At 39.1% G+C, this 20,932-nt stretch overlaps 1 long non-coding RNA gene across 1 annotated transcript; it reads right to left on the bottom strand.

Annotated features, from left to right (window-relative positions):
- Positions 1-14,519: 14,519 nt before the first annotated feature.
- On the bottom strand, positions 14,520-20,303 carry LOC309633046. The gene is made up of 2 exons (XR_014247273.1): positions 15,732-20,303; positions 14,520-15,374 (listed from the first exon to the last, which is right to left on the bottom strand). It is a non-coding gene; the product is annotated as an uncharacterized lncRNA (long non-coding RNA).
- Positions 20,304-20,932: the final 629 nt, after the last annotated feature.

Consider the following 20,932-nt stretch of genomic DNA (forward strand, 5'->3'; position numbering starts at 1 on the left):
GCTTTCTTCTGCGGGAGCTGTAAAGTCAGTTTGCGTCTCCTCTGTTCCTACACAGCTTCAGTCCTGCCGCATCCCGTCCAGGTCATTGCGATGACTTCTAAAAATCCGCCCTTCCTGCTTCCACCATATTCACCTTCCTAAAATACGAGCCAGATGGCACTTCTCCTTCCTCTAAAATCTTCCCCAGCACTCCCTCTGCCTACATCCCAAACTTGAGAGTGGCATTCAAGGCCCTCAACAAGATGGATCTATCCCGTCTCTTTTTCTATCTCCTCCCTGCAGAAGATACAGATGGTATGTGTCAATCTGGGTCTGCAAGAAGCAGACACCACAATGGGATTAAAAGTGCACAGATTTGATGAGGGTTAACACCTGTGGGAGGGGAAATGGGGAGGGAGCTGGAGAAGGCAGGAAGAACTCTCAAACTGTCATGGCAGTTTGACCCCGAGTGAAGGAGGAAGGGAGGGGATATTGGGTAGAAGCATCTGGGACTGCCGTAGAGCCTGAGAAAGTTTCAACAAGGCCATTGGCGAGTGATGTCAGACCACATCCTGGGAGAGTCAGCCAACAAAGGAGTTTCATGGCTCCCAGGAATGTACAAGTTTTAGTATCCCTGCCTGACTCTGCCACTGGCTGAGAGCAGCCCATGAGAAATGCACATGGCCTTGATGAAACCCAGTGTGGATTGGTTTGAGGATTTCAGAGAGCAGCTGGGGCCCTTGGTCAACTACACTCCTTGGAGTTGGACGTCTGCAGGGGCATTCCCAAGGGCATTCCCATAGCCACCACAAGACAAAAGTCAGCCAAAGAGATGACCTACAGTTTCCAGGGCATGACCTTTAATTCCAAACATACACACATTTGCTTGTGCCTTCCTCCTTGCCTGCCATGCTTTTTCTCCCATCCCACCACCAAATGAAATTCTACTCATCCTTCAAGACTCCACTCTAATGCCACCATCTCCAAAAAAAGAAGCTTTATTTCCTACATGATGATCCTTTGCCCGCCCCTCTATTATAACATCTCTTTGGATTAGAACTAGTTGTTTGCAAGTCTATCTCCTCTCTGTCCTTGAGGGAGGAGACTGTTTCATTTCTTTTTATATGAAGTAGTCCGGCACCACATGTCACATTCATTCATTTATTTATTCAACAAAATGTATTAGTTGTTTATTATTATGTGCCAGCACTATTCTAGGCCCTGCTACCCTGGCAATATACAAGGCATGGGAGGAGCTTACTTTCCAGTCTTGGTGAGGGAACTAGAAGGATGACAATGTTGAGAGTCAGAGCAGTAAGCAATAGTTGATACCATACCTCCCAAGAGAGAAAGGACAAGTTCAGAGGTGACTAGATACTGGTTTTTAAAATTATACAGCAACAATTTGTGAGCTCTTGGTATGCTAAAGTTGGGGAGTTAAAGCTGAGACCTATACAAAAATTGGAACTCTCAAAAGGCTGCAACACAATGAAAGGATTAATGAACATCAATGGCCCCATGTGCCCAACAGAACTACCAGGAAGCCTGTATCTACAATGGTTCTGGGTGGGCAAAAAATACTCTGTACCTGTGTCTTGCACTAGTTTAAAATTTTTACTCTAACTCTGCAGCATGGGTTATGAAACCCCAAGCAAAAGCCAAGAAATTAACAAAGAAACATAAAACAAAAGCTCTTCTGAAAATAATTCTCCATTAAGAACTACAAAATGCTTCAGCAAACAATCTGCTATGAGTGAAAGTACCAGATACAACAGATGATTAAGTAATCAAGGGCTTCAGATAATAGAAAAACAATGTAATATAAACAATAAAGTAAGTATGTTTAAAGGATAAAGGGATAAAAAATTAGAAATATAAGACTTCATTATAAAATTTCATGTGTATAGAATTTCACAAAATTTTAGACTTCATGAAAAATGAACAGGTATATCTGAAAAAGAACCAAATGAAACTTCTAAAAATGGAAAATATTTTCGTTAAAATTTAAAATTGAATAGGAAGATCAAACAACAGATTACCCAAGATAGATTTGAAAAAAATTATCAAATACAGCACAGAGAAATAATGATAGAAAATGTGAAACAGAGGTTAAGAAACACGGATGATACAACGGTATGGTCCAGCATACTTCTAGTTGGAGTAGAGGCAATATTCAAAGAAATAATGTCTGAAACTTTTCTCAAATAGATGAAAGACATGAATCTTCAGATTTAACAAATATGAATCCTAAGCAGAATAAATAAATATAAACCTATACCTAGAATAGCATATTGAAACTGCAAAACACAAATGTTAAAGAGAAATTCTTTAAAACAACCAGAAAGAAAAGACAAATCTCCTACAAAAGAACAAATATTAACTAACATAACCAAATAGCTATAGTAAGATAGTGAAATATTGTGAAAATCTTGAGGGATAAAAATGTTCAACCTAAAATTCTATACTCAGATAAAATTCTATATTTTGTTATATAATCAAGAACACATAAATTAAGTACATTTCTGACAAATAAATCCTGACATAATTTATAGTTTACAGATCCTCACTGGAAAAGATTTGAAAAGATATACTTCAAAGAAAAGGAAAGTTAAACCAAAGGAAGGATATAAAGAGGTGAAGATACCAGAGGTGAAGATTACCTGAGAAGTTTTTTAAAATTTAGGTAAATCTAAAAAATCCTTGGGAGGGAGGAACACTCCCAAACTCATTCTACGAGGCCACTATCACCCTGATACCAAAACCAGACAAAGATGTCACAAAAAAAGAAAACTACAGGCCAATATCACTGATGAACATAGATGCAAAACTCCTCAAAAAATACTAGCAAGCAGAATCCAACAGCACATTAAAAGGAGCATACACCATGATCAAGTAGGGTTTATCCCAGGAATGCAAGGATTCCTCAATATATGCAAATCAATCAATGTGATACACCATATTAACAAATTGAAGGAGAAAAACCATATGATCATCTCGGTAGATGCAGAAAAAGCTTTTGACAAAATTCAACACACATTTATGATAAAAATTCCCCAGAAAGTGGGTATAGAGAAAACCTACCTCAACATAATAAAACCCATATATGACAATCCCACAGCCAACATCATTCTCAATGGTGAAAAACAGAAACCATTTCCTCTAAGATCAGGAACAAGACAAGGGTGCCCACTCTCACCACTATTATTAAACATAGTTTTGGAAGTTTTAGCCACATCAATCAGAGACAAAAAATAAAACAAAAGGAATCCAAATTGGAAAAGAAGAAGTAAAATTGTCACTGTTTGCAGATGACATGATACTATACATAGAGAATCCTAAAGATGCCACCAGAAAACTACTAGAGGTAATCAATGAATTTGGTAAAGTAGCAGGATACAAAATTAATGCACGGAAATCTCTTGCATTCCTACACACTAATGGCAAAAAATCTGAAAGAGAAATTAAGGAAACACTCCCATTTACCACTGCAACAAAAAGAATAAAATACCTAGGAATAAACCTCCCTAAGGAAACAAAAGACCTATATGCAGAAAACTATAAGACACTGATGAAACAAATCAAAGATAATACAAACAGATGGAGAGATATAACATATTCTTGGATTGGAAGAATCAACATTGTGAAAATGACTATACTACCAAAAGAAATCTACAGATTCAATGCAATCCCTATCAAACTACCAATGGCATTTTTCACAAAACTAGAACAAAAAATTTTACAATTTGTATGGAAACACAAGAGACCCTGAATAGCCAAAACAATCTTGAGAAAGAAAAATGGAGCTGGAGGAATCAGGCTCCCTGACTTCAGACTATACTACAAAGCTATACAGTAATCAAGACAGTATGGTACTGGCACAAAAATAGAAATATAGATCATGGAACAGGATAGAAAACCCAGAGATAAACCCATGCACATATGGTCACCTTTGACAAAAGAAGTAAGAATATACAATGGAGAAAAGGCAGCCTCTTCAATAAGTGGTGCTAGGAAACTGGACAGCTACATGTGAAAGAATGAATTTAGAACACTCCCTAACACCATACACAAAAATAAACTCAAAATGGATTAAAGACCTAAATGTAAGGCCAGACACTATCAAACTCTTAGAGGAAAACATAGGCAGAACACTCTATGACATAAATCACAGCAAGATCCTTTTTTACCCACCTCGTAGAGTAATGGAAATAAAAACTAAAATAAACAAATGGGACCTAATGAAACTTAAAATGTTTTGCACAGCAAAGGAAACTATAAACAAGACAAAAAGACAATCCTCAGAATGGGAGAAACTATTTGCAAATGAAGAAACTGACAAAGGATTACTCTCCAAAATATACAAGCAGCTCATACAGCTCAATATCAAAAAAAAAACAATCCAATCCAAAAATGGGCAGAAGACCTAAATAGACATTTCTCCAAAGAAGATATACAGATGGCCAACAAACACATGAAAGGATGCTCAACATCACTAATCATTAAAGAAATGCAAATCAAAACTACAATGAGGTATCACCTCACACCATTCAGAATGGCCATCATAAAAAATCTACAAACAATAAATGCTGGAGAGGGTGTGGAGAAAAGGGAACCCTGTTGAATGTAAATTGATACAGCCACTATGGAGAACAGTATGGAGGTTCCTTAAAAAACTAAAAATAGAGCTACCATATGACCCAGCAATCCCACTACTGGGCATATACCCTGAGAAAACCATAATTCAAAAAGAGGCATGTACCACAATGTTCATTGCAGCACTATTTACAATAGCTGGGTCATGGAAGCAACCTAAGTGTCCATAGACGGATGAATGGATAAAGAAGATGTGGCACATATATACAATGGAATATTACTCAGCCATTAAAAGAAACGAAATTGAGTTATTTGCAGTGAGGTGGATGGACCTGGAGTCTGTCATGCAGAGTGAAGTAAGTCAGAAAGAGAAAGAGAAAAACAAATACCATATGCTAACACATATATATGGAATCTAAAAAAAAAAAAAAAAAAAAAAAAAAAACGTTCTGATGAACCTAGTGGTAGGACAGGAATAAAAATGCAGACGTAGAGAATGGACTTCTCTACTGGGGCGGGAGGAGAAGGGGAAGCTGGGACAAAGTGAGAGAGTAACATTGATATATATACACTACCAAATGTAAAATAGATAGCTAGCGGGAAGCAACCGCATAGCACAGGGAGACAAGCTCGGTGCTTTGTGACCACCTAGAGGGGTGGGATAGGGAAGGTGGGAGGGAGATGCAAGAGGGAGGGGATATGGGGATATATGTATACGTATAGCTGATTCACTTTGTTATACAGCAGAAACTAACACAACAATGTAAAGCAATTACACTCCAATAAAGATGTTAAAAATACATAAATAAATAAACAAACATTGGCTGTAAAATTCATAATAATTATTATAAATAATTTAGGCTAGTTTAACCCCAAATGGATTTAAAGTACTTGATAAAAACAACATGTGGGGCTTCCCTGGTGGCGCAGTGGTTAAGAATCTGCCTGCCAATGCAGGGGACACTGGTTTGAGCCCTGGTCTGGGAAGATCCCACATGCCACGGAGCAACGAAGCCCGTGAGCCACAACTACTGAGCCTGCGCGTCTGGAGCCTGTGCTCCGCAACGGGAGAGGCCGCGACAGTGAGAGGCCCGCGCACCGCGATGAAGAGTGGCCTCCGCTCGCCGCAACTGGAGAAAGCCCTCATACAGAAACGAAGACCCAACACAGCCATAAATTAATTAATTAATTAATTAAAAAAAAAAAAAAAACACGTGAACCATGGGAAGCTATCAGGGTTAAAGTCTTCTTTATACTGTTCAAGAGGATGATAGACACTATAGATCCTGTCAAGATCTTGTTAGATCTTGTTAGGTCAAAGATGCATATTAAAAATCTAAGGGTACTAAATACAGTGTGATATCATGGATTGAATCTTGGAACAGAAAAAGGACATTAGTGGATAAACTGGTAAAATCTAGAGTTTAGTTAATAGCAATGTATCTGTGTTGTTTTGTTTTAATTTTAACAAATATGCCATTGTATATAAGATGTTAACATTAGGGGAAACTGGGTGAGAGGTGTAAAGAACTCTCTACTCTATACTTATAACTTTTCTGTTATTCCAGAGTAAAATTTTTGTTAAAAACACAAACAAATGTTTTTAACATAAAGATAACCACTGAAGACTACAACAGGAATGTATGACCTACAAATCAGTTGAGGGTAAAGAAAAATATTTAAAAACTTGATACATCAAAACAGAAGGCAGGAAGGAAGAAAAATTGAAAGAAAAGAAAAGCATCATAAACAGAAAGCAAAATTTAAAAAAAGCGTTAGTAAAAATAAGTTCAAATATAAGATTGGAGACTTGAAAAAGATAAAAGCAGAAATTAATGAATTACAAAACCAAAAAGAAGATAATTAATAGTGTGAAGATCTAGGTCTTTAATCAAAAAAGAGAGAGAGAATGAGAAAGGGAAAGGAAGGAGGGGAGGAAGGAAAGAAGGGAGGGAGGAAGAAAGAAAAAGAAAATAGATAAATCATTAAGTAAAATAATTTTTTTTAAAGGAGAAAATCAAACAGATAAAATTAGATACAGATACAGAAGAAACTTGAAAAACATGAGAGCGTCTACTTGGCTCTACGTAAATCAACCGTCCATGAAGACCTTGGTGATAGAATTTTTCCTTTGTCCTCCAGATCTTTGTCTTCCCACTCCTCCCTGCTGTGTGCCAGAAGATTGACCTTCATGGACCACATCAACCCCTCTGCCTTCCAGGCACTTTTAGGTTCAGTCAATGGGAAGGAATGAGAGGAGACTTTATTCCTCAGCTCCCTTCCTCCACCAAAGGGCATACATAGCTTCTCTCCTACAGCTATTCACCTCGGTGCCCATAACAGCTTCCTCTCCTTTCCCTGGTGGATCACACCTTTCCATGTTCACTTCCCTTAACTCTGCTTGTGATTTCGTAAATCATCTTTTAATTAAACTTTCTTTAGTTGACCCTTTTGGGGTTCCCTGTGGGAATCTTGCCTAGATGATACAGATGACTTTCAAATAAATATAAATGACCAAGAATGACCACAGAAAACATGTAAAAAATGTACATTGGCCACAAACATAACAGAAATTGAGAAAATTATCAAAGAATGACTGCTCTCCCTCATTCATCTGCCCTAAAAGTATCTAAGCTATATGGGGGCCAGAATGGAGACAAGGAGGAGAAGGGGTTGTTACCATGTCTTAGCTTTATTGAAATAGAAGGTATTATGTATTATTGGCAACCTGGATGTGAAGGAAGAGGGAGTGAGCAAACCAGATATATGACAAGATGGGGAATCCATCCCTCTTCTCTTGTCATATATTATATATTAAAACTCTTGATTTCCTTTTACGTTAAAGGAAGAATGGTTTTGCTAAAACAACACTGGAGCAAATTCCAGGCCCCAGGTTCACACTGATTTGACCTCTGATGTTAAAGCCCAGAGCATAATTTCTCCTTTTAGTTTTTAATTGAAGTATAGTTGATTTACAGTGTCTGTTAGTTTCAGGTGTACAGCACAGTGACTCAGTTATAAATATGTATATATATATAGATAGATAGATAGATAGATAGATAGATAGATAGATAGATAGATAGATTCTTTTCCAGATTATTTTGTCTTATAGGTTATTAGAAAATATTGAGTATAGTTCCTTGTGCTATACAGTAGGTCCTTCTTGGTTTCCCTTAGTAAGCTGTTGTGTTGATATGGTTTAGTAGAGTCCAATAGGAAACATTTCCCAAAGGGTCTTCCATAGAGCACTGGTTCCATGAATTTTTCATGAAGAAATGTCCCATGGTTGTAGTAGATGCTGGGGAGCTCTGCCCAGATCCCCTATTCAGAGCTGAATCTCAGTACCCCTCTCTGAGAATTGCCCTCAGCTGTAGGGAACTGCTTCAGTGAGGGGGAAACCAGCAACCACTGATGGCTAATGTAGAAACCCAAAGACTGGACCCTGTTTCTACAATTCAGTACTATCTGTAGGTGCCATCCCAGCTCCAGAATTCATGGTGGCATCCACTAAGGATTCAGGTGCAGCCGTTTGGCAGCTCAGCTTCTCCTTCTGCCCAGTCCTGCCTTCCTCACTTCTATACAGGTATGACTCCTGAGAACATACACTGATAAATATTCTGAGTGAAATTCTCCATCTCAGTGTCTGTTTTCAGGGAACCCAACCTAAGACAATGAACAAACATGTCTGGAAAGCCAATTGTACCCACTACCAACAATAATCTGCAATGCTTCACAGTGTGTATTAAAATATCAACATCTCTGAGATATCCTACTATAAAGACTTTAAACTTGTTTGACCTACATTTGTTTGCCCAGAGAATCTTTTTTTAATGCACATTAACATGGAACACATTTTGGAGATATTGGTTCAAAGATCAGAAGAGTTTGTAAGCTATGGATCAATCTGTGTCTAAGAGCTGGTTTTTGTTTTTAGTTTTAGCAAAGGCAAATTGAAAAACTAAGAGACTGATCAGGACACCCTCAGGTATTGGAAAGAGCCTGGGAGCCAGTTTAATCCAACTCTGTATGTCCTGGCTGTATGGCTTTGGTCTAATGAGTCCCTTATATCTATCTTATAGGGTTACTGTAAGAGGAAGAGACATACAAAGGAATAGTGGTAAGGCATATACCAATTATATTTATAAAGACGTAGAGATAATGTAAGTAAAGTAATCAATACATATTACAATTTAGAACGTTCATAGTAATTCTTCTTTATCTCCTCTGTCATTTGTTTTTATTCTCTATTCTTTCCTTTTCCTGCGTGATTAAACTAGGTATGATGAAAATGACATAGAAAATGGACAAGATCATAAATGAGAAAAAAACAGGAGACAGATTCTCTGGAAATTTCACTGTCACCGTGATCATTGTGCATATATAGAGAGAGGTTATGAGGCATTGATTCATTTGGATCCAGCTAGGAGAGGCTAGAGCCTGGGTCCTCAATCTGTGTTTTCATGGTTACACTCTTACAACTGAATGAAAATATGTTGACGATTTGGGGGATCGGGGGTTTGTTGCAAATTGATCCTTTTATCACTTTGACATAGTGAATGAATGAATGAATGAATGACACAGGACATCAGTAAAAGGCCTGCAGAGAACAAACATCCAAGGCACCCTAGCCATGGTTTCTAATCTAGGAAAGATAACCACCTGCAGGCTACTGGTTTGCTTTTGGTACAGGACAGAAACTAAGGAATTCTAATGATCATTCCTCTTCATTCTTGTTATTTTTTTTTATTTTTTCACATCATTTTGCCATTTCTGGAAAAGTCTAATATTTCCAGCCATGCCCAGATTTGATTGGGCAGTTACACATGAAAATATACAACACACAGAGACACCTCTATGTAGAGTTAGTGTTGGATTCTCCCATTCTCTTACATCTTTTTTTTTTTCCAGTTTAAGCTCTTAGGGTGATTTCAGCCCTCACTAGACTCTTCACCAAAAGTAGGAACAGTCACATATGTGGTGAAGCCCACAGCGGCCACTGTCAGCTGGTGCACAGTTGGGTGGAAGGGACTGTGCTGTCCTTGCTCCTCCCCACAGATGCCCCATCTGGGGCTGGCCTCCATCACTCACCCAGCACTGAGTGCAGCATCCGCTCTTTTGATCCCATCTGGAGCCACCTATGGAGCAGTGTGGAATCTCTCTCATGTAAGGTCAAGGATCTTAAAGATCTCATGAAACCAGGACAAAGAGGACATGGATAATACAACTCCAAGGGATGGAGCTCAAAACTCTCCTCCATGAGGTGAGTGAACTTTCCTAATAAATCCAAATGAAGCCTCATAAAAGAATTTCCTTCTGTGACTCCAAAGTAGCATCACCACACATAAATCTAGTAAGCTCCCCCTTTTCAATCATGTCATATGATATAAAAGGAATATATTTTTAAAACCACCTCATGTCTCTCTAATATATTTACAGTTGGAGTCACTTTACCCAGTGGTATATGCAGTGATGAAATACTTAAGAGGAAGTATTGAAAAAGAAGACTTCTCCCATCTCTTGGGTGTTTCCCTCTGAAAAGCTGGTTTCCATTTGTGTCTAGAATGCTGCTCTTCCCCAGAGTCACCTCCTGTGTACAGCCTTATGATGGGGACACAGACAGAGCCTAGACTTGGAAGTAATTTAACAGTTTAAACTATATTTGAAATGTTTTCCTGTTTGCCAGACCCTGGTTTTGATCCCTTTTCTCTTAATTATGCCAGTCTCCATGTCAGAGAAGGATAAAAATGACTCCAGAAATGCATTATAGGTATTCAACAAAGGAGTTTTGTTTATTCATTTATTTTCATTTTAATGCTCTCACATTATCCCTTCAACATTTGGATCTGCCCAGGAGGGATTCGTATTTCACTAAGCAACATTCTTTCCTAGTTTACTGTACTTCCCAAATTTTTCTTGCATTTTAAAAGGTGAGTTTTGCAAAAAGTGGGCTATAGAACTTATACCTTTTGAGTTCAATGTTACTTTAATAATTAAATGTAAATAACAGCGTAAAGAAATGCATACAATCTAGAAGGAGAAAGACGTGTTGTAGCTAGAATCATGTTTCTCCCATCTCCCCTCTTTCTGCTCAGCAGACACTATTTGAGTCTGTGTTGGTTTTCCAAACCATAAGCTCCCAAAAGGAAGACTTCTCAGCCTGCTGGAGCCTGAATTCTATCTGTGACATGCACCTTCCTGCAACTCGAGCTGTGAGCTTTCCTTCCCTCTAAGCATTGCTCTGGGCCAGTCCCCGGTTCAGCCCTTTGGCTCTGTAGCTCCCAAGAGAGAGCTGGGCAGACCCCCCAGGACTTGGCAAGGACACCTGTCTGATTTCTCTTCTAGCATCCAGCATCCTGATCACAGCCTCCACGCAGGACTCCACCCTTCAGAAGATTCTCAATGCCAATGGGATTAATAACGTCCTCGCTTTAAAGGTGGTAAAAGGGATGTTTCCCAATTAGGGAAATACCATAGGTTTTGGAGATGGGCAGACCTGGATTAGAGTCTTGGCTCTTACACTTATTAACTGTAATCCTTTACAAGTTGCAAACTTCCCGGAACCTCAGTTTCCTCATCTGTGAGATGCATATCATAAAACTAATCCCTTTAGGGGATTACGTGAAACAATGTATGTCTCACCTATACTTCTGAGGGTCACGTTGTCTGGTACATATCAGATGTTCAACAACAAATATTAATTTCCTACCCCCTTTCTGGAAGTCCCACCCTTTTTTCCATCAGCTACTTGATGAGCTAACTTCTAATTTGGACACTTTGTACTTTCTTTCATAATATCATCTCTGAACAAAACATATTTCCAATCTAACTTTAGGACGTGTTTAAGGATTGGCATCACTAACCCCAATTCCCCTTCCTAGGTATTGGCTATAACAAAAGTCACTATCGTTTTTCTGGCCATCTTAGATGCCAGGTCAATCCATCATGCATTTATTGAGCCCGCGATCATGCCAGGCATTATGCTGGATGCTTGGGATGCAGAAATGCATCAAAGACATTTTAATGAGAGACGCTCATTTTCTGGTATAACAGCAAGCCATCCTAATTCCTTTCCTCACTAAATGAATCACATCCATTTTCCTCAGTATGTCTTTTGGAGAAATATAAAATTTTCAGAAAATTTGCAACCATAAAAGAAAGGAATATACTATACTGGGTTGTTGTTTGGCAAGTGATGGGAGTAGGTGGGGAGATACTGCAATGGATCCAACTTGCTTTTCATTCCCATTGACAAACTAAGTCTCTTGATGTGTTTAGGAAGGTAAAACATATCATGTGCAGCAGGACAAAAGCTATTACCATGGAAGTTTCTACCATTTTTTCTCACTTCCTCCTGTGGAACCAAAGAGGAGAGCGGGAGAGGGGGAGACAATAAAATGTCATTAGATTGATTTAAGGGATAAAAGCCAATGAGAGCAGAGAAAGAAGGAAGATGCATTACATGGACTGCTCATAAAAGGTTCCTGTTTTGTATATTAACTTCTAAGGAAAATGTGTACAAATTTAATATATCTTTACGTGAAATTGTACATTAATGAACCTTAAGAAATCTAACCTAACACGTGCTGAGGTCTGTCAGCTTATGCTAAGCTGACAAAGGTATGAGAACCCAGGAAAACACCAACATTAAGGTTAAAAAAGGAATATTGTACTTTCTGGTATCATCTATGGTATAGAATGATAAGGAATGCACCTTATTTCTCATTTGTTTGAGGTTGTTCTGATACAAACCAACCTCTTTCCCATCCTACTAAAGCAAGCAAGAAGGAAGGAAGGAAGGAAGAAAAGTTAGAAAGTGAACACTGCCCATCATAAGATGGGCAGATCCCAGAGAGCTTCCTACATCAGACACTACCCTTCAATGTGACTCTTCAATACCAACCGCTGGAGGTCCTGCTTGCTTTGTATTATCAAGAAATACAGTACCAATGCCCTGTCATGATCATAGGGTTTCTCTGCTTTGTACTAAACTCTCAAAGTATTTCTGCCTTAGACTGTAGAGTTTAAAGATTCAGGGGAGCACAAATAATTTTCTAAAATTCTTCAAGGGACTTAATAGAGCCATTCTCTTTTCTTTCTTCTGCCCTTTCACAAAAGTCCTCTGAGATTTCCTGAACCCAAGACCCTTGGAGATAGATTTTGACAAAAATGAACTGGCTGATTCAGATGCAATGACGACCAAGGACGCTGGCAACCTAGGGAAGCACTACAGCTGGATGCAGAGATCATCCTAACCACAAAGGCCTTTCAGAGGGGACCTCTGGGTGTTTTCAAAATTCTTAACTGCAACCTTTTCTTGTAGTTTCCTTGGCTTTTACTCAAAAGCCTGCATCAAGTTTTGTTCTTCCTTGCTTATTTTTGGAAAAAACAATACTAAAGACTATAGTCTCTAACAAGGCTACAGACAATATAGACTAAAGACTATAGACTAAAACAAGAGGACCTATAAAAAATAGGCAAAAGCCCCGCTGTAGACTCGGGGCAGGTGTCCAGTCCTGTGTTGTCACTATGGTGTGTGTCTGGGCTGTGGGAAGTTCTTGGCTCTGCACCGCTAACACTGATGGTCAGCAAAACACACTTTTCTTCTCTCTACCTCTGATATATTTTACAATATATATCAATATCCTCCATGGGTCTGCTGTTATTTCAATTCTTGTTGCTTTTTAGGTGGCTTATTCTCCCTTACACAGACCCTGTCATCTATTCACATTGCTATGGACTGAATGTTTGTGTTCCCCCAAAATTCATGTGTTGAAATCTAACCGCCCCACCCCCTGTGACGGTATTTGAAGGTGGGACCTTTGGGAAGTGATTAGGTCATAAGGGTGGAGTCCTCCTGAATGGGATTAGTGCCCTTATAAGAGATCCCAGAGAGCTCCCCAGCTCCTTCTACCATGTGAGGACACAGTGAGAAGACAACCTTCTATGAACCAGGAAGCGGGACCTCACCAGACCCTGAATATACTGGCACCTTTAGGACAGACTAAGGGTTGCATGGAGCAGGGGATCAACGGGCTTCCCCATTGGCAGGGTAACCTCCCTGACTCCAAGTCCCTAAGAAGCTGTGCTGTTGCCAGAAACATCATGAGATACAGGTAAGGACTCCAAAGAGGTTCTCCTCCCTCAGTTTCAAGAGAAGGATTACATTCTCCTGGGCCTTATTACTGTATCTATATTGCATCACTGGATGTTTACAACATCTGACAGTCAGCAAAATTGACTTTACTATAAAGGAGGAAGGCTGTTTGAGGGAGGTCTAATGCTTTAAAGTGGCCAGTTCATTAGTATTGGGTTCGCCCAATACTAATGTTCGTTTGGGCAATGAATGTTTCCGCAACATCTTATGGAAAAACCCAAACAAACTTTTTGGCCAGCCCAATAATTATTTATCTTATGGTGACTCTCTATATAACCTCATAGCTCTAGAAACTTGAATAGAAAATACCTTGGTAATGAGGACCCCCACCCAATCTAGAAAAGTGATTGACTGGTTGATAGGCATTTGTAGGCAATGAAATGTCTCAATGCCCTTGACCCCTAGCAGCCACTGCCAACACTAAAAGGTACTTCTTTCAGGGAGAAATGTGTCTGGTGCCTCCCCTGGAATGTTGTAGTGGTCCTGTTTATCATTATGATGGCTTATAATGAACAGAAACAATGTGTTTCCCGGTAATTCTTCCTCTTGCACAATTTTTAAAAATTATTTTTGGGAATTCAATGCCAGGTAAACAACCTGTCTTAAGCATGTTATTCATCATTGAAAACTATTTCCTAATTCTACATTTTTCTAATTTTCGCTGGGAGAGGCAGGGAAGGGGAAATCTTCAAAGAGAAATAAGTAACAATTTTTCTCATTTGTTTTCCCTGGACTTTCATGTCTTTCAACAAAATGAAGAAGCCCTACTACTTTATCTCTCCTCTCCTCCCCATTCTGTCTCCTCTACTCTTGGGGCCCAAGATTTCGAGCTTGGCTTTGGGCCCCAATACATTGGTCTCTGCTCCCAAACAGCCAAAGATCATCAGCACTTTCTCCTCTGACTTTTGTTTCTCCACTGCGGCTCTTCAACAGACCATCATTATAATAGTTTATGGCAATAATAGGGGCCTTGATAACGCCCTGAAGAACAATTTTGCCTTTGTCACACACTCCATATAAGTCCACCTGTGTGTAAGTCTGGTCGACTTATATGTTGCTCATCTGTTTTGTTAGGTTTGGAAAGTCCTCCCTTCTCAAATAGAAAACTATGTCTTATCAAAAGGAAGTAAATCTGAAGTTCTGGAAGTTCAAATTCAATTCCACTAGAAATAGATACCTCCTGGTTATATAAATAGAGGCTAAAGTTGGGTGAATCACCTCAACTTTTTATACTGGGGACACTTGAAGCCATGAATGCGCTGAGCCACAGAGCAGCTGTCAGATGAGCTGAGCTTTTTGTTACTAGGCCAGACCCACATTCATGCCAGAGCTTTGCAGTCCTTCAGCAAAGGGCATTTACACAAACTCACACACACGCATGTGACAAGCACACATGTGCTTCTGCACGTACACACAGAGTGAAGGCTGAGGGTTTCCAAAATTTTTAATTTGTCCTACGTTAGCCTAAAATTTTTAAAGTTCTCTTTGTATGACCATTTCACAGACCTTGACTGCTAATAAATGAATTATCTCTTCATTCTAGGATAGGAATTCTAGTTAAGTTATTCTGAACATTAATATGATTATACACACACATATTTAGGTATTATTTAAAGCAAAACCAAATATTTACATAATAGGGGCTTCCCTGGTGGTGCAGTGGTTGAGAATCTGCCTGCCAATGCAGGGGACACGGGTTCGAGCCCTGGTCTGGGAAGATCCCACATGCCGCGGAGCAACTAGGCCCGTGAGCCACAGTTGCTGAGCCTGCACGTCTGGAGCCTGTGCTCCGCAACAAGAGAGGCCGCGATAATGAGAGGCCTGCGCACCGCGATGAAGAGTGGCCCCCACTTGCCACAACTAGAAAAAGCCCTCGCACAGAAACGAAGACCCAACACAGCCATAAATAATAAATAAATAAATAAAAATTTAAAAAAATAAAAAATAAAAATAGTGGTTCCCTCTGTTTAAAAAAAATATATATATTTACATAATAAATAATTACCTGCCAATATAAAACAACGTATTTTTCCATTACTGGAAGTAACAGAGTGGATTTGCCTCTCAGACTTTTGCTGACCCACTGTACAAAGGATTTTTTTTTTCCTGAACAAAAGCTTTTTCCATGTCCTTGCTCTTAAAGATAAAGCAGTTTGCACACAGCTCAAGACAGACACAGCCCCTTGTTTCTGGGGTGCCAGCACAGCGCCTTCCCCCCGGAGTCACTAGGATCTTCCTTCCCCGTCTCTCCCTTGGCAGAATCAACTGCCAGTGGGCACGTGGACTGGGTTACTTGAGGAAGATGAAACAAGGCCAATAAATTGCATTGTTATCACTATTGTGCCCAGAGGCCCAAGCAACTAGGCACATCTGCACATTGCAAAATAAATATAATCAGCAACCCTTTGAGTCTGCAGCAGTGAGTTCAGCCGAACCCAGGCTGAGGGCCCGCACGTGGTGTCAATCCTTAACTTCCCAGGGGTTAGCCAGCTCTCAGTTTATCCCACTGCGGGTGAGCCAAGCCCTCTTCTCCTTTCTCTTCCACCATTGCCTGATCCTTTGCTTGACTCACACGGTGTGTTCCCGCCTTCCCAGAACGTGGAAAGGCCAGCAGAGGACCGAAACCATCCAGTCTTGCTGTCTCTACTTCGCCACCTCACTTAGCTCACTCTTGCATTTCTTCCTTTCCACAGTAAGTGTGCATCATTTTCCCCACAAGTATTACTTTGCAATGATTCTCAGTTTGCTTAGTCAATACCTAGTTTATATGAAAATAATGATCACAGATAGGAAAAGGTTTCATATGTGTTATCTCAATTGTCTACCAGCTGTTAATTGAATGCCCAACTGAGGTAGGTTAGAATGTTGCCTATTTTATGAACATGCATTTTCCAGAGTGAGATTGAATGATTTCTTCAGGTTCATATAAAGAGAAAGTAGCAAAGCCAAGTCACAAACCCATGTCTGATTCCAGATCCAGTGCCCTTTTTATTATACAGTGCACTACTTTATTTTTCAATGAAAGTGAAATTTACATTAACATTAAATTAACCATTTTAAAGTGCAAAATTCAGTAACATTTAGTATATGCAGAATGTTGTGCAATCACCACTTTAGTCAAGTTCCAAAACATTTTCATCACTCCAAACCACTAGTGGCAACTGCTCATCTGTTTTCTGTCTCTCTGGATTACCTATGCTGGATATTTTGTACAAATAGTGTCATACAAAATGTGACCTTTTGTGTAGGGCTTATTTCACTTAGCATAATTTTTTGACCTTCACTCACATTGTAGAATGTATCAGTACTTCAGTCCTTTATAGGATTGAGTAATATTCCAATGTGTGTGTAAACCACAATTTGTTTATCCATTCTTCCATAGATGGACACTTGGGTTGTTTCCACCTTTTGGCTATTGTGAATAATGCTGCTAAGAACATGCATATACATGTATTTGTTTTCAATTTGTTTGGGTCTATACCTAGAGGTGGAATCACTGGATTATACAATAATTCTATGTTTAACTTTTTAAGGAACCACCAAACTGTTTTCCCCAGTGACTGAACCATTTTACATTCCTATCAGCAATGAATGAGGGTTACAATTTCTCCACATCTTCTCCAACACTTGTTATTTTTCTTTCTTTAATTTTTTTTGTTACAGCCATCCTAGTGGATGTGAAATGGTGTCATATAGTTTTGATGTGCATTTCCCTAATGATTAATGATTTTGAGCATCTTTTCATGGGCTTGTTGGCCATTTGTATATCTTCTTTGAAGAACTGTCTGTTCAAGTCCTTTGCCCCTTTTTTAGTTAATTTGTCATTTTCTTGTTGAGTTGTAGGAGTTCTTGATATTCTAAATACTAGACCCTTATCAAATTTATGATTTGAAAATATTTTCCTTCATTCTCCAAGTTGTCTTCTCACTTTCTTGATAATTCCTGTGATACACAAAGGTTTTTAATTTTGAAAGAGTCCAATTATTCATTTTTTTCTTTTTTTGCTCATGCTTTTGCTGTCATTTTACTTCTTTTTTACCTAAAGTACTTAGTCTAGCACTATACATCTAGTAGGAAGTCAACAAATGTTTGTCAAATGGTTTCCTATATCTATTTGGCTGAAGAGAATGGTCTCTAACATCCCATCCAACTCAAGCATTCTAGGACTCTAAGGCCTTTTGAAATCATATTTCAGATTATATCATAATTTCCTTAAACCAACAGATTGTTTCTCATTAGACTCTTAGAAAAATCAAGAAAATATAAATCAGTTTGGGTATACATGTTTTTTGCATGTCTATATGGTATGTATGTGTTTACATGGTATGCATGTTTTTACATGGCAAGCACATTTACATATATACATGGTTTTTACATGTTTGCATGATATACATATTTACATGTTTACACAGTATATGTGATGTTACATATTTACACTGTATACATGTTTACATAGTATATGGTACATGTGTTTTTACACGGTGTGAATAGTTTTTCATAGTATAATGTTTTGCTTTCTAAAAAAGAAATGGCAAGTTGCTAGTCTTCTGCTCAGGAATCATCAATGTCTTTTTTGCTGTTCTTGGCTACTGGACAGCTCTGACCTCCTTTTGAAAATACAGACCTTTGGGTACACTTTTCTCAGGCACAAATCATGAGGGAGAGGGAGTAACCTGAACATTTAATAGTGTTATAATTGCTCTTGGACTGCTATACTACCTCTAGCTTATTATTCCCAAAGAAATGATACCATTTCAATCTTTCTGGGGTGCTCTATGGCTACGCTTTGCAGACAAGCAATTTATGTGGCTAATAAATCCAAGAGGAATTTCCCAGGTACGTGACAGAGAGGAATGGCGGCGTCTGCGTTGTCACTCGTTACTCTGCATCCTCCGGACGGCGGATGGCGGAAGGCACCCCCAGCTAATACAGCCAAGAGCAAGACACACCCTCTGCCACCCCACTGCTTCCCACACTCTCCAGCTCCTCCTCAGAGTTTTACAAATGCCTCTCACACTGTTCTTACATAGACAATTGTTAAGCACGGCTTTGATCCAGTGGCTTCTAATCTAATGCCCCGTTTGGAATGTTCGCATTTACATCTGCTAGTTCTTTAAAAATGATCTCTTAATTATTTGCGCAAACCAATTCAAATAATACACTGATCCATCTTGTGGGTGTGGGGCTGAAGAGGAGAAATACGCATTGCATAACCACCATACCCTCTGAAATAAGGAGGAAAGGATGGCTCAGTGGGATCTGGGGAAAATAGGAGAAGTAGTTGTAAAAGCATTGTATTTGAGTTATGCAAAGCCAGATATAAGGAAATAGTTCACAAAATCATAATTCTTAATTCCTTAGGAAATAGAAGCCCTCAGAAAAATACTGGTTGTATTTCTTAGACCTGGACCAATTACATTGTAAGAACAGTAGAGGGATTTCTCATCTAAGAAAAAGGGGAACATACAAGCAAAAAAAAACCCGTTTATGCGTGTTTCCTCCCCTGTAAAATGGGTTAATGATAGTATCTATTGCATAGGGTTATTGAGGGAATTTAATAAGTGAATGTGTGTAACAATGATTAGCATGTTTATAACAATGATTAGCACATAGTAAGTACTTCGTAAATTTTGGCTACTTTTTAAAAATCCCTAATCTTAATGATATAATAGAGAGTAGAAAAAATGGAGACAAAAGGTGGCTCTTTTGAACAGCAACTCTTCTTTCTTGCTCCTTTCTGTCCTTTCTTCTACACACATAACTTCTTTTTTGTTCCCTCTCTAGAAAGCTTTCACTTCTGTGTACGTGTGTGCATGTGTGTATGTACCAGCTCATGTGAACATGCATGCCATGGTAACGGAGTAAGTAACGTGATTCTGATGCTGCATCTGATCAGAGTGGCCAGACACTAGAGATACTAGAATTTATAGTGAATTCAATCAGCAACAACTAGGAAAACTACTTCCTTAGAAATCAATATGTGCTGTATTTCATACTACTCCACCATTGTCTCTAGCCTAGTATTTACCACAAGGTTCTGACTTGTTCCTTGTGTCTCTCTCCATACCCATCCTTCCCCCAAACCCACTAGACTGAGACGGAGACCCTATCTTATACTTTCTGATTTCTCAAACCCATACAACCACACAAAGGTTGGCTAGACGAACAAATGGAATAAACAAGAAAGAACTGCTGCTGAAATAGCTTTCTGTTACTAAAGTGATAAAACAACTGCTAATCATAATCATTGGAGGAATCCCTTTATGCCTGGGAAGTACTTTTCCCTTGCTTTCTAAAGAATCAGACTCCCAAGTTACCAAATTAGAAATGATTTAGCATTGGAGTATTGGAAAAATTACATATTTTTGGTGGAATAAAAGGGCCAGAATTGGCCCTAGAAGTCATCTAATACAGCTAGCTCATTTTGTAAAAGGAGAAAATAAGGCCCAGAGAGATTAAGTGCTTTGCTTAAGGTCTCACAGCTATTTATCCTCAGAGCTGGAAACAGAACCTGTAATATCACTACATATTTTACTAAACATCTTCATCCCATCACAGGCTTTAATAAGCTTCCTTTATTTTTATAACTGCCCTTCGCAACGTACAATTCTAATGTTTTTCCTCATCTGTAAAAATCCTCAAATAACCAACTTGGCAAATTACTAGCATTTACATTGTCCATTCAACTAAGAATAATTGAATGGTAACTTACAAGTGGGAGAGTATGCTGGCTGCTCAATTATCCTTTTCTTAAGCAGAAATCATGAAACCTGCTTCAATTTCAATGAAGGAATGGGAGCTATAAAAATCCAGGCATCCTTGTGAATTTAATGAAGTCAAAAAGAACAATGACAACAACAGTAACAAAAATCTAAGACTTCAAAAAGCGTCTGCCTCACTTTCAATCAGAGGAAAAATGCCCTTTAGAGGTAAGGGTGCCAGATTGAACAAATAAAAATACAGGACAGGGACTTCCCCGGTGGTCCAGTGGTAAAGAATCCACCTTATAATGCAGGGGACACAGGTTTGATCCCTAGTCAGGGAACTAGGATCCCACATGCCATGGGACAACTAAGCCCACGTGCTACAACTACTGAGCTCGCGCCCTCAACTAGAGAGCCTGCATGCCGCAAACTACAAAGCCCATGCGCTCTGGAACCCGCGTGCCACGCCTACAGAGCCCACGCGCCACAACTAGAGAAGAGA

This window comes from Balaenoptera borealis, assembly GCF_965194805.1.
Source record: "Balaenoptera borealis genome assembly, chromosome: 8".
Classification (NCBI taxonomy): Eukaryota; Metazoa; Chordata; class Mammalia; order Artiodactyla; family Balaenopteridae; genus Balaenoptera; species Balaenoptera borealis.